This window comes from Canis lupus, chromosome 25 (genome assembly GCF_003254725.2).
Source record: "Canis lupus dingo isolate Sandy chromosome 25, ASM325472v2, whole genome shotgun sequence".
Taxonomy (NCBI): domain Eukaryota; kingdom Metazoa; phylum Chordata; class Mammalia; order Carnivora; family Canidae; genus Canis; species Canis lupus.
The window spans coordinates 30,490,198-30,495,925 of record NC_064267.1 but is presented as its reverse complement, the minus strand read 5'-3'; positions in this window follow the sequence as shown (position 1 = coordinate 30,495,925).

Sequence of the window (5,728 nt, the reverse complement as noted above, 5' to 3'; positions counted from 1 at the left end):
TATTCAAGATTGAGATGATTTCCCTAATTTCAAATAATCCAATTGTTAGATAGAAAGCAACTGACAACTCTCCACAATAACTAAAAGTCTCTAATCAATCCCACCCAAGCAAATTTTCCATAGGCCCCTCCAAATATCAGGTTCCCATGGTTTCTGGAAGGTCAAGTCCCTCATGAAACTGCAAAATTTATTCTAGGGGAGATTTAGTCATCATGTTCCCTGATGTCTCCCCTCCTTAGTTTCAATAATTTGTAGAACAACTCACAAAACTCAAGAAAATAATATACTTACTATGTTACTGTTTATTGTAAAAGGATACAACACAGGAGAGCCAGAGGGAAGAGATGCCTGGGACATGTCTTCACCCAAAGTATGGGTGAACAGCTTTAGGGTTTCTACAAATGCTCTGTGTGCCACTCCCCAGCACTTCCACAAGTTTACCAACCTGGAAGCTCTCTAAAACTTCTACATTAGAGACTTCCATGGGGGCTTCATTATATACACATGATTGATTAAATCATTGGCCACTGGGGAATAAAATTAACTTCCAGCCCCTACTTGCTCCCCAGAAGTCAGAGTGGTGAGAGCTGAAAATTAAAACCCCCTAATCACATGTTTAATCGCACGGCTTGTCCCTCTGGCAACCAGCTGCTCTCCCTACTCTCACCTGTTTATCTAGGAACTGTTCAAAACTCACCTCATTAACATCAACTCAGATATAGTTTAAAGGGACTTGCTATGAGAAACAAAAGGTGCTTTTTAAGCTTTATTTCTCATTGTTATCTGTTTGGAGATTACAGGGGTTTTAGGAGCTGTGTGCTAGGACCAAAGGGAGAAAGAACAAATATATATTTCTTAATATATTACAATATCATAGGTAGAAATTCCAGTATGGATAGTCTATAGCAAAAAAGATAATAGAAGAAAAACAAGGGAGCAGATCTGGCTATTATCATACCCATTATAGAGATGAGGAAACTGATTTTAGAAACTTATCCAAGATTACAGTCAATAAGTAATGAAGGTGAAATTCCACTCCAGAATTCAAGCTCTCTATATAATGCTACCTTTGTTGGGTGGAACAATGTTGTAGAATGTGAGATTAAAAATACAGTCAGAGGCCCCATCGGAAAAGGGCCTTGGCTGTCACACTAAGGATTTGGGAATAAGGAGCCATCAATGGTCTTTAAGGAAAACAATATTATAAGATGATCTGTGTTTGCAGGTGCCCTTAGGTTAAAACAAAACTAAGCCTTTTTTTGTTAGGAAGATCGTATTTTAATTTCTGTGACCTTTCTAAAGAGAAAAGAGATGGGGTCCAAGTGGAAGGAAGAAAGGGGATGGATCCCATTTCAAAAATGACAGGGCCATTCTGGTATCTGGTCCCATCAAAACTCAGATTTCTTGATTAATTTGGTGGAGATCTCAGTCCTACGCTTGTTACTTTTCAAGGAGTACAGTCAAGTCAAGAGCATCTGAGGCAGCTTGGCCTATTGATTAGTGCTTGATTAATATTTGCTCTATTGAATTGACATACTGCCAGCTCATCAGTAATCAAAGACTTGAGTCAGTCTTGTTCACTGTGAAGTTTAAAAGGAAAGCTTTCCTTGTAATCCTTGGTTAGCTAGAAACTTGAATTGGCCATTTTCAAAGTGCATTCATGAGGCCATTGGGGGTTTATGGTGAGAGGAGGAAAATAAACTTCCCCAGATTGCACAGTTAACATTCTGAAGATTATCTTCTATATACAGCTCTCACCTTTCAGCTTGATAATAGCAAAGTATCAAGTATGATAATAGCAAAGTATCAAGTAAATGTGTATGTGTATGCATAAAAATGTGCCTAAAAATATTGATAAGTGCTAGTTCTGGTATGGCTGTCTACTAACAGTGTGGCCTTGGGCAAATCATTTATTTCCTCTTAACATTAATTAATTTTTTTTAAAGATTTTATTTATTTACGCATGCAAGACACAGAGAGAAAGAGAGGCAGAGACACAGGCAGAGGGAGAAGCAGGCTCCATACAGGGAACCTGATGTGGGATTCGATCCCGGGTTTCCAGGATCACGCCCTGGGCTGAAGGTGGCGCTAAACCACTGAGCCACCCAGGGTGCCCAACATTAATTTATTTAATGCAAAATTATGAAACCAGTACTATTTCACAGGACCCTGTGAGATTAATCTATTATGTGCATAAAACTTTTGGCATAATGCCTCGCGAATACCTGATTGATAAATATAAAATTTCTATTATTAAATAGTAGTTTCTATTACTATAAACTATACCCTGCCTCAAAGTTCATTATGATTTTCACACAGTGCTTTTTTAGCAATTCATCCTAATAAAATGAAATGTGACAAGCATTTCCAACAATAATAGAATCTTAAAGCTTTTGAAATTGCCCTCTGCTAAAAATAAAGCCTTCATGATTCATTTTCTTTAAGTGCACAATTAAACTGTACTACAAAGAAAATGCAGTGGGCTTTATTGATTCCTTCTTTAACAGCTAGATTTCAATGATGAAGGTCAAGGTGTTTGAGAAAGAGATCTGGTTATTCCAACCAGAAAAATTAATTCTGCAAAGGCCATTTTATGATAAGTCATATGGTCTTTTTCTTTTGCTACTTCTCTTGCCTAAATGTTCTTGAGCCCTTATCACTTAATTCTATCCCGTTTGCAGCTCTGACTTGTAAGTCACTCTAAGGAAGTCTACTAAGTAACACCATCAATTGCTCCCCACTAAAAGTGACTGGCTTCAACAGAAGCTGAGCAGCAATGGTCATCAGTAGAAAATGTTAGTCTACCATCGTACCTTTTTTTCTCTATAATAATTTCATGACTGTTGATTTCTGTGTCTATATGTTATAGCTTTCCCATTTCACTGGAAGCTTTTTAAGGGCAATAGGAAAACAACAGATAAATTATTATATCACAAAAATCCTGACCTATAAAGGATATTTTAAAAATGTTGTTCAATTCAATTCAACACTAAATAAAGAAATATCTAGAGGCCATCTTTTTGGTTCCTTGTTTCTTACTCACATTATGCCCATTATGAATACTTTCTAATTGTCAGCCAAATATTACTTATTCCCAAAGGTCATCATATAGACAGGAAAGTTTCCACTTTCATCTTTGGAAGCTTAGGGAAGGAATGGGGTCAGAGGTGAAGGACAATGAACTCTTAAGTTGAATGACCTTCTCTATTGTTTTCAACTGCAAGTTTTCCCATCTCAGCCCAGTGACTTAACTAGTGATCCCTCAAACTATTTGGCCCATAGTCTAATAAAGATACAGCTCATTGAGAAAACTTTAAGGGTATTTTAATTCCTGGATAAATAAATCACTTTCCACAAGCATCTAACAAATGATGTGAAATGATCTCCTGCTTTGCTAAGCATCTGCTAACAAACTCAAAGCCAAAAGCACAGTGCTTTATGATATTATTTTGTTTATCTGTCCTTTGAATTATTAGGTCATAGCAATTTAGAACAAAGACCAGTTCCTCTATCTGACCTTGGAGTTTCTAGATTCCGAAGCAATCTTCAAATGTAGTAGTAGGTAACTTTGAACCATTTTTAATATTTTTAAAAAACATAAGAGATAAGACCCATGACAATGGAATTACCTGAAAATGTTAATTGCATTGATATTACAACTAAAGCTACCTCTGTTCCCTTCTTTGTGCCAGAACTGGTTTTTGAGAGCTCAGGTACTATGAATTAAATACACAAGAAGAGATATGACAAGGTGCCCATGTGTAGATGATACTTTTTAACAAACTGATTAAAAGCTTGGAATTATTTAAGTGTTTTTTAATCTAATGGAAACGAAGAAATAAAGGCATCTAAGTTGGTAAGGAAGAAGTAAAACCCACTATTTGCAGATGACATGATACTATATATAGAAAACCCTAAAGACTCCATAAAAAACTATTAGATAAATGAATTCCGAAATTGTAGGACACAAAATCAATGCACAGAAATCTATTGCATTCCTATACACTAATAATAAAGCAGCATAAAATGAAATTAAGAAAATAATCCCATATACACTTGCACTGGAAACAATAAAATATCTAAAAATATACTTAACCAAAGATCTGTACTCTGAAAACTATAAAACACTGATTAAAAAAAAAATTAAAGGTGACACAAAGAATTGGAAAGACATCCTATGCTCATGGGTTGGAAGAACAAATATTGTTAAAATGCTTATACTATTCAAAGCAATCTACATATTTAATGCAATCTCCATCAAAATACCAATAGTATTTCCACAGTTCTGGAACAAACTAAACTAAAATTTGTATGGAACCACAAAAGACCTCAAATAGCCAAAGCAATCTTGAAAAACAAAAGCAAAGCTGGAGGTATCACAATTCCAGATTTCAAGCTATATTACAAGGTGGTAGTAATTTAAAAAGTATAGTACTGGCATAAAAATAGACACATAGATCAATGGAATAGATCAGAAAACACAGAAATAAGCCCATAATTATATGGTCAATTAATCGTTGGCAAGAGGAATGAATATACAATGGGAAAAAGATAGTCTCTTCAACATATGGTGTTGGGAAAAAGTGGACAGCTACATGCAAAAAAAAAAAGAAAGAAAGAAAGAAAGAAACTGGACCATTTTCTTTCACCATACATACAAATATACTCACAATGGATTGAAAGCCTAAATGTGAGACATGAAAAACATAAAAGTCCTAGGAAAAAAACACAGACAGTAATATCTCTGACATGGGCTAGAGCAACATTTTCCTGGACATATCTCCTGAGGCAAGGGAAATAAAAGCAGAAATAAGCTATGGGGATTGCACCAAAATAAAAAGTTTCTGTACAGTGAAGGAAATAACCAACAAAATCAAAAGGCAATCTACTGAAATGGGAGAAGATATCTGCGAATCACATATCTGATAAAGGGTTAGTATCCAAAATATATAAAGAACTGATACAACCCAACACCCAAAAAATAAATAACTAAAAATGAGCAGAAGACATGAACAGACATTTCTCCAAAAGAGACATCAAGATGGCCAACAGCCATATGAAAATATGCTCATCATCAGGGAAATCCAAATTAAGACTACAATGTACTATCACCTCACATTTGTCAGAATGACTAAAATTGAAAACAAAGAAACAACAAGTATTGGTGAGGATATGGAGAAAAAGGAATCTTTGTGCACTGTTGGTTGGAATGCAAACTGGTGTAGCCACTGTGGAAAACAGTATGGAGGTTCTTCAGAAAACTAAAAATAGAACTACATCTATCTATTATCTATCTATCTATCTATCTATCTATCTATCTATCTATCGATATAGATATCTCTTATCTAACTTATCTATCTATATATAGATATCTATAGATATAGATATAGCAGAATATTATTCAGCCATAGAAGGAATGAAACATTGTCATTTGAAACAACGTGGATAGGGCTAGAGAGTATTATGCTAAGAGAAATAAGTTAGCCAGAAAAAAGGCAAATACCATATGATTGCACTTGTATATGGGATTTAAGAAACAAAATTAATGAGCAAAGAAAAAAAAGGGGGGGGAGACAAGTCAAGAAACAAACTCTTACTTACAAAGTGATGGTTACCAGAGAGGAGATGGGTAGGGGATGGGTAAAATAGGTGATGGGGATTAAGGAGTGCACTTGTCATAATGAGCACTGAGTATTGTATAGAAGTGTTTAATCACTATACTGTATTC